We start from the raw sequence: 12,599 nt of genomic DNA, 5'->3' as shown, positions 1-12,599 counted from the left end.
TGACGCCCCGATTTTCCAAGGATCAATTTATGGGTATAAATTACCATGAGTTCAGGGCTACTCAACAAGTTGGTTGCCTGACTCACCGAGTAGCAGCAGGTTGGTCCACGAGTTTCAGTGACCTACTCGCCTAGTCCAACAGGGGACTCGACGAGTAGGAGCTGGAGGATGAAACCTTAATTTTCGGGGTTTTTCATCCTATTTAAAGGATCATAAGACCCCCTTAACCTCCCTTGCAACCCCTTGAGAGCCAGAAAACCCTAGTTTGGTGTGAGAACTTCATTTGAGTGTGTTTGAGCTTTGGAAAGTGAAGTTGGCTTGAAGATCAAGAAGCTAGCAGCAAGAAACTGGTGTGGATCTATAAACTTGCCTCTTCTAGCTTCATTTTGAGGTATCAATTCATGATCCTAACTCTATTTTCCTTCTAGATATCTCTTGAGTAAATTTAGGGTTTTTACATTGATTATGGAGCTATATCTTGGTGAATAAGCTAGATCTGAGGTTGCAACTTCAGATCTGGACCATTCTTGGGTTGCAAGTTCATAAAGTTTGAGCCTCTGCATAGAATGAACCCTTCTTAAGGAGTTTAGCCCCATGACAAGCTTGGGTTTGTCATTTAGAGCCTCTAGAGCCTTACATGCACGTAAAGCTTGAACCTTTACGTGATAAACATGTATTGGGAAGTTGGATCTACAATTTGGAGCCTTGGCATGCCTTAAAAAGCCTCTGTATGGATAAAGGACTAAAGGGACTCGGTGAGTTGCATGGTCGACTCGGAGGGTCATATGAAGATGGACATGAACTCGACGAGTGGTATGAACAACTCGACGAGTTCGATGAAGATTGCCATGAGCTCGGCGAGTCGGGTGAGTGGCTCGGCGAGTCGACTGGGGTTTCCCATCCTATAGTCAAGTAAGAACACAACGAGTGGTAAAGGGGAAAACTCGGTGAGTTGGCCAAGGAGTGGCAGCCACTGACATTAAGAACTCGACGAGTAGCTGAGGGTCGGCAAGTTGACGTCAACATGGACAGTTGACCTTGACCATTGATCGTGACCTTGACCGAGGTTGACTAAGTTTGAATTTTGAGGGGCATTTTGGTAATTCGGATATTTATGTCAATGGACCTTTGATGGTTATAGGTGTTGGAGTCTCATGCAGTGCTTCGGGAGAGTAATTTCTTGGTACAATTCGACAGTTGCTAAGTGAGTTATCCTCATTATATCAATAGGGTCTAAGGCACCAAGGCTGACCCTTTCTCATGTTGCTGGTATTGGCTTGATATGTTGGTGACCTGGTTTACGTCTGTCTCCTGGTATATAGGATGATGCTATGTTTAGTGACCTGGTTTAGGTCGGTATCCTGGTATATAGGATGATGCTATGTTTAGTGACCTGGTTAGGTCAATATCTTGGTTAGGATGTCGTTATGCTATATGATTTGCTAGATCGGTTTGTTTATATATGGATTGTTATGTGATTATCTGTTTATGTGCACATGACTGTTGGTAAGGGGGTTGGGTTGAGGCGGGTCCTGCTTTGTGCTGTAAGCCGACATACCCAGGGCGGATCGGATAGACTGCAGACCCGGAAGGGTACATAGTTAGGCTGAAGGCCTGTGAGCATTCCGGATAGGCTGAAGGCCCGAGAGGGCGGTCCAGACGTGCCGAGGCTCGGAGAGTGGGCCAGATAGACTGAAGGCCCGGTGAGGGCGCTCCAGTCACATTATAGTCTCGATATGCATGGTTGTTCTGTATTTGATATATGATATGGTTATGGTATTATGAGGTTGGTATTTTGGGGGAACTCACTAAGCTTTCGGGCTTACAGTTTTAGTTTATTGTTTCAGGTACATCAGGAGATCGTGGCAAGGCAAAGGTGTGATCATATCGCTCCTCATATTTCATGATTTTGTGATTTGGTTTTGGGGATACTCTGATGTTTAAACTATTTTGAAAACAAGTTGTAATAACTTAATGGTTTTTGAATGGATTAAAATGTTTTAAATTGGCGTAAATTTTATGAGTGTTACATCTCCCCTGTTTCTCTCTCTACATTTATCTCTCTACATATCTCTCTTCTCCTTCTCCCTCTACATATGTCTTGAGGTAATCTCAGCCACCATCACCATCAATGGACCTCCACTGTAACCATTGTAATGACGCCGGAACCACATAACGTTGCCGGAATCACCATTACGACACCAGAATCATCGGACAACTGCTTCTTCATTCTTTCTGGATCTGTTTGGTTTCTCAATGCATCATAAAATTTTTACTTTCAGAAAGGCGCTCATAAAATTATTAAGATGCATCATAACTTCTCTATCTGCTTATGTTAGTTTTGATCTTGAGCAATTTTTTAAGTATTAGAAGTTGGAAATCATGCCACCGATCTACAAATGTGATGCTTAATCTTAGCTATTGCAACTAGAAATCAGTTCATTGGTGGTCTCTTCTCATACTTTCCTTTGGTACATGGTTTACCTGTCGAAGCTCAAACTAAATGCATTTTGCATGTTTTGGGTTTAATATATCCAGAGTGGAAAATGCATTGGGCCAAATGATTCTTACCTACTAATATTGTGAAGTTATTTGGTCAGCTATGGTACTCTAAATATGATAGGAAAAGGGGGAAATGAGCCTTGTACACCAGGTGCTTGACTAAATGCTTGAAAGAGCAGTATTGCCTAAATCAAAGCCTCTGACATCACCTAGTGTACATGCTGACAAAGTGATATCTGATCTCTACGACCTTTTTATTTAAAAAGAATTCCACCAAAGTAGTTGTGCCTTATTCATCTACAATATCTGTCTTGTTTAGTCAAAGGTAATCCTATGATTTCTAACAACTTTTAAATTAATTATGATATGGTGGAAATCAAGCTGTTAATAGTTTACAGGTTTTGGATGCTTTGGGAGAGTCGATTCCCCATGTCAAACTAACTTTACTTTAACTTCTTGTAACAATACTTATAATATTACACATATTGAACTTGTTGCAAATGCATTTCCATGTACAACCACTTCCAACAATACAAGTATAATACTGACTGTAGGTATGAATCCTGATATTTCAACACATAATGTCAATTTAGCTTATTTGCAAGCACTTAAAGACTACATATCTGAACAGAGAGGCATATTGGGCTTAACCATTAAGTCGTTAATAGAACACCAAAAGTGATTTAAAAGCTATTATGATCAATTTTCCCAAATCTGTCCTCCAACTTCTAAAATTCATGCCGGTCAATAAGAATACCTAAAAATCACGAGACTTAATTTTCTTGAAATATTAGTGTGTCAAGTTTCTTTAAACTTTGAATCACATTTCTATATTCCAAATCCTTAAGGGGTAAAATTGGCAATCTTCTCAGATTGGTCCATGTTGTCATAGATTTCATGCATTGTCTTCAAAAAATCATAATAAATTCATCAAAACTCCAAATTTCAAAAATTCCAAACCCTTTTGTTAGATATGGATATATAGTTTCCCACATATAAAGGGTATGATGTAATTCGTAGTATATTGGTACAATTTATTCCAAGAGTGTTGAGTGGTCCAGAAAGTGGCAATGTAAAGTTACTAATTTGTAAATTTAATATAAAATGAGATCTTTATATTACTGAAAAGATAAAAGGGGGAACTTTAACAACATTATTTTATCAAAATTTAATAATGGTTTGAAAGGTAAGAAAACATATCCCAAACAGAGCACTACATTCAAAGAGAAAATAAGGAAATATGTGCATAAGTTTTATAAGAGTAATACAAAAAAGCATAAGCTAAATAATGTTATAATTGATGTGTAGGTTCTCGGAAAGGAAAGGATTCATTTATCTCATGCTAGCTAATTTACAGGTTCAAGGAGGTGAGTTACAACAACTCTCATATTATGTAAGCATTACTTGTTTTATGTTATTGTTCATGGATACCCTAATTCGGTAGAGCGAACAAGGAAAGGCAGAATGTAGTTTGTTCTCTAGTGAGACAAGGAAACAATATTCATTTCCGTGTTCTTGATTCGTTAGTTGTTCTCGTGTATTAAATCACATGTGATTATATGATCTAATCACATATGACTTATATGCACAAGATTTATTTTTGTGTTTTCGAATCCATAGTTGTTCTTTATCCCTATTAATTATATAGTATATGATTAAATATATAAAATGACATATGATTAAATACTTGATAACAAATATTGAATTGAGAACGTGAATTTGAATCATATTCACATAAATCATATGTGATGAGATATGTATAACCACATGTGATTAAATACACAAGAACAACTATTGAATCAAGAACATGAAAATGAATATTGTCCACATAAATCATATGTGATTCCATACATATAATAACATGTGATTATGTGTATCTAATCACATATGATTTATATGGCTAAGATTCATTTTCGCGTTCTCGATTTAATAATTGTTTTTTTTTCACTTTAATCATATGTGATTAAATACATTAAATCAGATGTGATTATATGTTTCTAATCACATATGATTTTATTTGGTTAAAAACGAATATTGTCTGTATAAATCATATATGATTAGATACATACAATAATATGTGATTATATACATGATAACAAATATTGACCAAAGAACATGAAAACAAATCTTTATCCAAATTAATCATATATGATTAAATAAATCTAATCATGTGTGATTATATAAATATAATCACATATGATTTATGTGGACACAATTCATTTTTGCTTTTTTGATTCAATAGTTATTCTCGTGTATTTTATCACATGTGATTATATATATAATTGCATGTGATTAAGTACATGAGCACAAGTATTGAATCGAGAAGGTAAAAATGAATCTTGTCCACCACAAATCATATGTGATTATATACATATAATCACATGTGATTAAATACACAAGAGCAATTATTCAACCGAAACCGTAAAAATAAATATTGTCTACATAAATCATAGCTGATTAAATACATATAATCACATGTGATTATATGTATCCAATCATATATGATTTATGTGGATAAGATTCATTGTCATATGCTTGATTCAATAATTGTTCTTTGTCAACTGTAATCATATGTGATTAAATACATATAATCACATGTGATTATATGTATCTAATCATATATGATTTATATGGACAAAAAATAATGATGTCTACATAAATTTGATGTGATTAGATACATATAATCACATATGATTTTATACATGAGAACAACTATTGAATTGAGAACACATAGATAAATATTGTCCACATATATCATATGTGATTAAACGCATATCATCACATGTGATTATATGTATATAATCACATAGAATTTATGTGGAAAATATTCTTTTTCGTGTTCTAGATTCAGTTGTTGTTATTGTAAATTTAATTACATGAGATTATACGTATCTATTAAGATATGATTTATATGGACAATATTCATTTTCACATTCTCGTTCAATAGTTATTCTTGTACATTTAGTCACATATGATTTTATATACAAGATTCATTTTCGCATTTTTTATTCAATAATTTTTCTTTTTCCACATTAATCATATGTGATTAAATATATACAATCACATATGATTAAATACATAAGAAAAAATATTGAATGAAAAATGCGAAAACGAATATTATCAATATAAATCATATGTGATCCGATACATATAATCACATGAATATTATCAATATAAATCATATGTGATTTGATACATATAATCACATGTGACTAAGTACATGAGTACAACTATTGAATTAAGAAAGAAATAATGAATCTTGTCCATATAAATCATATGTAATTAGGTACATATAATCACATGTGATTATATGTATTTAATCACATATGATTTTTGTAGACAATATTCATTTTTGTGTTTTTAATTCAATAGTTGGTCTCGTGTATTTAATCACATATGATTTATGTGAAAAATATATGTTTTCACGTTCTTGATTCAATAAATCATAGGTGATGAAATATATATAATCACATGTAATTATTACACGAGAACAACTATTGAATTAAGAACATTAAAACAAATTTATGTCCACATTAATCATAAGTGATTAAATACTTATAATCACATGTGATTAAATATATGAGAAAAATTATTGAAAGAAAAAATCAAAAATGAATGTTGTTCACATAAATCATATGTGATTGGATACATATAATCACATGTTATTATACGTATCTAATCACATATGATTAAAGTTGACAAAAACTAATTATTGAATCGAGAACGCAATAATGACATATGTGCTTAAATTAATCTAATCACATTTGATTAAATATATCTAATCACATGTGATTATATGTATCTAATCACATGATTTATATAGACAAAAAAGAATATTATCCATATTAACCATATGTTATTAAATACATATAATCACATGTGAATATACACTCATAATCATAAGTGGTGGAGATGGGTGGTGGGGGTGTGTAGTGATGTTTGGTGGTGGTAGGTGGTGGTGGTGGTGGTGGTGAATGGTGGTGGGGGTGACATGTAGGGTGGTGATTATAGTGGGTAGCAGGTGGCGGTGGCGAGTGGTGGTGATGGGTGGTGGAGACAGATGAAGGTGATAGGTGGTGGTGGTGGGTGGGTGGGTGGCGGTTGGTGGTGAGAATGGTGATGGTGCATGGTGGTTTTGGTGGGTGATGGGTAGGGTGGTGGTGGCGGGTGGTGAAGGTGGGTGGTGGTGATGGGTGGTTGTCAGTGGTCAGTGGTTTTGGTAGGTGGTAGGTAGAGGTGATGGTGGTGGGTGGTAGTGATAGGTGGTGGTGGTCAGTGGTGATGGTTGGTGATTGTGGGGGGTGGTGGTGGTGGGTGGTTGTTGTGGGAGTGGTGGAGATAGGTGGTGTTGATAGGTGGTGGGTGGTGGTTGGTTGTAATTTCGGGCGGTGGTGGTGGGAGGTGGTGATGGGTGGTGGTGGTGGGAGGTGGTGGAGATGAGTGGTGGTGATGGGTGGTGGATGTGGGTGGTGGTGATAGGAGGTGGGTGGTGGTGATGAGTGGTAAGTGGAGTTTTATGGTAATGACAGGTGGTGGTCATAATGATGGGTTGTGGGTGAGTGGTAGTGATGGGTGGTGTAGGTGGGTGGGGGTGATGGGGCCATGTGGTGGTCACGATATGTGGTGATGGGTGGTGGTGGTCTGTGGTGATGGATGGTGGTGGTGGGTGGTGGTGATAGGTGGTGGGTGGTGATGGTGGTGGCGGGTGTTGGTTTTGTTGGGTGGTGGGTGGAGGTCATTGTGACGAATGGTGGTGATGGTGGGTGGGGATAGGTGGTGATGGTGATAGGTGGTGGTGGATGGTGGTGGTTGGTGGTGATGGGTGATTGAGGTGGGTAGGGAAGGTGGTGATGGGTGGTGGAGGTAGGTTGAAATGACGGTGGTGGGTGGTGGTTTTTGTGGGTGATGGTGGGGTGGTGGTAGCGGGTGGTGGTGGAGGTGGGTGGTGGTGATGAGTGTGGTGGTTGGTGGTAGTGGCGGGTGGTGGTGATAAGTGGTTGAGGTAGTGGTGGTTGGGTGGTGATAGGTGGTGGGCAGTGATAGTGGTGGGTGGTGATGGTGGTGGCGAGTGTTGGTTGTGGCGGGTGGTAGATGTAGATGGTGGTGATAGGTGGTGGTGGTTGGTGGTGGAGGGTGGTGGTTGGTGGTGGTGTCGGGTTGTGGTGATAGGTGGTGGAGGTAGGTGTTGATGGTAGTGGCGGGTGGTGGTTTTGGTGGATGATGGGTGGAGGCGGTGTTAGCGTGTGTTGATTGTGGTGACGAGTGCTAGTTGTGGCGGGTGGTTGTTTTGGTGGGTGGTGATAGGTGGTGGTGGAGGATGGTGGTGATGGGTGATTGAGGTGGGTGGGTGGTGGTGGTGGTGATGGTGGGGGAGGTAGGTGGTGATGGTTGTGACGAATGGTGGTTTTGGTGGGTGATGGGCGGGGTGGTGGTAACGGGTGGTGGCGATGAGTGTTGGTGGTCGGTAGTGATGAGTGGTGGTGGTGGTAGGTGTGGTGGTTGGTGGTGGTAGCGGGTGGTGGTGGAGGTAGTGGTTGGTGGTAGGTAGTGGTGATGGGTAGTGAATGGTTTTGGTTAGTGAGTTTTTTAATTGTTTGTAACAATTCATTGATTTTTATGAATATTATTTAATAGTTTTAATTAAAAAATTATGTGGTCCAAATTTGTTCTCAAATGTGCTCACAATAAGAAATGTTCTCGATTGAACGCATCATATATATATATATATATATATATATATATATATATATATATATATATATATATATATATATATACGTCTAGGTTATAATGTGGATGGACAACTATTGTATGAACTTGTGGATAATGCTATTTTATGAAAATTACTAAGAGAATATGTTGTTTTGTAATGTGAATATGTTCAATCTCACAGAACTACTGTTATTTTAATGGATTATCACCAATTCTAATACATTTTTGTTCTCATGCATCATTTTTTATTTATTATAATTATTACAGAATACGACTCAATAAACATCCTAATAACATTCTGACAAAATGAGAATAATTAAAAAAAATGTATAATAACCTTAAAAACGATTTGATTATTGACAATGATTAATAATTATAATAATTATATAAGATTGAACGTATTGATATTATCAAAGACCATATTTTTCTTTGTCATTCTCACAAAATAGCATTATCCACACGTCTACACAATAGATGTCAATCCACATTTGAACCTAGCTCTCTCTCTCTCTCTCTCTCTCTATATATATATATATATATATATATATATATATATATATATATATATATATATATATATATATATATATATATATAGGGTTAGGTTCATTTGAGACCACTTATATTTTGTGAGACCGTGAGAGGCATTTGTTTATTTTTTTTTTATTTTTTTTTATTTTTTTTAGTTAATTCATGTTCCGAAAATAATATTTAAAAAAAGAATTTTTTGATTTTTCCATTTATTTTGCATTTTAAATTTATTTTTAGAATATGTACAGTATAATATTCTATTTAGAATATTTCACGTATTTTTCAAAAAAAATATAATTTTTTTTTTATTTTTTTTAGTTAATTCAAGTTCCGAAAATAATATTTAAAAAAAGAATTTTTAGATTTTTCCATTTATTTTGCATTTTAAAATTATTTTTTAGAATATGTCAGTGAAATATTTTATTTAGAATATTTCACGTATTTTTCAAAAAAAAAACGGATTTTTTTTTATTTATTTTTATTTTTTTTAATATTTTTTTTAGTTAATTCAAGTTCCGAAAATAACATTTAAAAAAAGAATTTTTGGATTTTTCCATTTATTTTGCATTTTAAAATTATTTTTAGATTTGGTCTCACGGTCTCACAAAATTAGAATGATCTCAAATGAACCTGAACCTATATATATATATATATATATATATATATATATATATATATATATATATATATATATATATATATATATATATATATATATATATATACCAATATTTTCATCCTCTTTCCCATCAACGGTTCAATGATGTTTTAATTAATTAGATTAATTAGTGATGATGTAAGTGTTTAGATAAGCATGTATGTACGTGCTTACAAAATTGCAAAAGAACAAAATAAACTTAGTTTAATTAGTTTATTTCTAAGTAAAATATGAACGAGGCAACTTTGTTTACCACTAAGTTTACTCTAACTTCTGTCTAATATGAAAATTCCAATTGTGTATATTATAAAACGATTGTTAGAAAGACAGAAATGAAAGCCGGCCAAGATGCCAAGTAGAAAGGTGTGATTGTCCGTCTATGTCATTCGTTTGTTTATATCTTTTGTTTTGGTAACCACAAGTTGGATTGTAGTATTTGTGATCACTACAAAATTTAATCGAATGACTGAATACGATGTGATTCCTTTTTAATTGCTGTGTTTCCTTTTTATAACTACATTTTAAAACATATAGATGACATAATTAAAGTGTTAATGACTGAAATCTAGTTGATATTCAATTAACTGACATTTAACCATAAAGGATATCATAATGACATTCAATAGATAGACATGAAGTTTTATAACTACAAGTTCAATAACTATAAACTGGTCAATAAAACAAACCTTTTAAATATTGTAAAAATGATCCATTGAATTTTTATAGAATTTATTGAATTGAACGGAAAAAGATAAAGCTACATGAATAATATAATATAATAATCCATTAAATTTTGTAGAGTCGAAACTGTTATCCTCTTTAATTAATTAGGTCATATGTTTTAAGATGTTAAAAAGGAAACATAGAATAGACACTTTAATTAGAAGTTGTAAGTAATGGAACATCTTAAAACATTTACATCATCACTAATGTAGGTAAATGAAATTATGAAGTAATGGAAGCCAAATGAAATTATGAATTATATAATTAGAAGTTATAATTCATAATTACTTACAATATGTAGGTAAACCCAAATGAAGTTATGAATTATATAATTAGAAGTTGTAAGTAATGGAACAAACCATGTACCCTGTTTAAGAATTACCCTTTTCAGCTTTAGAGAAGAAGCCAAATCCCAGCCAAATAGTTTAAACACTTCAAAACACTCAAAAACTGTTGGAAGTTAAACGCAGAAAAGGAGTTAAAGTTTTTAAAATCGTATATAACATCCAAATAAGACCATAATATATAGTCCCCAAAAAAAAATCATACTTCGATCATAGTTCATACACTGAAATGGCTTCCAAAGTTCATGTTCTTATGATACCTCTAATGTGCCCAGGTCACCTCATTCCAATGGTGGACATGGCCAAACTCATAGCACAACAATCGGCCACCGTCACCATCGTCATCACACCCCGTAACGCCGCCAGGTTTGGGGCAGTCCTCCACCGCGCAGTGGCCTCAGGCCACCCCATCCGAATCCTCCAACTCCAATTCCCAGCCTCAGAATACGGATTACCAGAAGGATGTGAAAACGTAGACGATTTACCATCATTCAAGTTGACCAAGAACTTCTTTGACGCAACTGCTAAACTCCAAGAACCACTTGAAAAAGTGTTTAACGATCTTAAACCGACACCAAGTTGTATGATTTCTGATAAACATTTAACTTGGACAGCAGATGTTGCAAGAAAGTTCGAGATTCCATGGGTTATTTTCGATGGAATGAGTTGTTTCACTCAGTTAGCTACTCATAATCTCTGTGTTTCCAAGGTTCATGAACAGGTGGGGGATTTCGATCCGTTTTTGTTGCCGGGTTTACCAGATAACATAACCATGACTAAATCTCAGCTTCCAGGGTTATTCAATCCAGGCAAGAGTGCAGAGGCAAAAGTGATAAAAACTGTACGTGAGAAAATTAGAGCAGCAGAAACAGGAGCATATGGGGTAGTTATAAACAGTTTTGAGGAGTTGGAAAGAAGATATATCGACGAATACAGGAAAGTGAAGCAAAAAGTTTGGTGTATCGGGCCGTTTTCACAATCTAACAAGAATGATTTAGATAAAGCTCAACGTGGAAGTAATGATTCCATCATCACGAGCCATGAGTGCATCACCTGGCTCGATTCTCAGGAACCAGGGAGTGTGGTTTACGCATGTTTAGGGAGCCTAACGCGACTCACACCACCACAGTTTATAGAACTGGCTCTAGGGTTAGAAGAGTCAGAATCCCCGTTTATTTTAGTGGTGAAAGGAGGGAGTCGAACAGAAGAGATAGAGAAATGGTTGGTGGAAGATGGATTTGAAACGAGAGTGAAAGGAAGAGGTGTTTTGATCCGTGGGTGGGCCCCGCAAGTTCTCATATTATCACATCCCTCGTTAGGAGCTTTCTTGACTCACTGTGGGTGGAACTCGACTATTGAAGGGATTTGTGCAGGTGTACCGATGATAACGTGGCCTCAATTTGCTGAGCAATTTTTTAACGAGAAGTTGGTTGTGGAAGTAGTGGGAACTGGTGTGGGTGTTGGGGCTGAATCAGTGATGCCATTAGTTGAGGAAGATGCAGCTGGGAAGCAAGTGAAACGAGAGGACGTGTGTAAAGCTGTGAAGATGGTGATGGATGAAGGTATTGAAGGAAAAGAGCGAAGAGAAAAAGCTAAATATTTTAGGGAGATGGCTGAAAAAGCGTTAGAAGAGGAAGGATCGTCTCAAGTTAATATAAAACTGTTCATTGAAGATATCATGCTACACATAAATAAGGACATGGCAGATAAGTTATAGTTGCTTTGCTAGTGATGTACGTATTAAGATTTCGTTGATGATTCTTATCTTGTTAGCTTATGTTTTTCTTTGGAAATCCATATCTTTGTCCGACCATGAAGTTTTCATACATGTTTTCCATGTGTGCTAGTGTGTTATTATTATTAACTGTTGTTATTATTGTTTAGCATATTGTTAGTCTATATCTCGGCCCATTTGTATTGGCCTTAGTCCATGTATTTTGTATATATTATCATTGATTAATGAGAGATCATTCATGGGAAATAATATCAATTACATCAAGTACTACATTGAATAATAACCAAGATACAATGGGAAATCTAAAGGGCACCAAGGAGATATTGTTAGGGTAACAAACGACACACTAACAATAAGAAGATATGTGAAGAAAATAAAGAACATACAAGTATAT

At 35.4% G+C, this 12,599-nt stretch overlaps 1 pseudogene; it reads left to right on the top strand.

Moving 5' to 3' along the window:
* The first annotated feature begins 10,672 nt into the window (after positions 1–10,672).
* Positions 10,673–12,295, top strand: LOC145059090 (UDP-glycosyltransferase 73C4 pseudogene; annotated as a pseudogene).
* The last annotated feature ends 304 nt before the right edge of the window (positions 12,296–12,599 follow it).

The sequence above is a fragment of the Lactuca serriola genome, chromosome 6 (assembly GCF_051521515.1).
Source record: "Lactuca serriola cultivar US96UC23 chromosome 6, Lser_US96UC23_V15, whole genome shotgun sequence".
Classification (NCBI taxonomy): Eukaryota; Viridiplantae; Streptophyta; class Magnoliopsida; order Asterales; family Asteraceae; genus Lactuca; species Lactuca serriola.
This window is presented reverse-complemented; position numbering and strand designations above follow the sequence as displayed.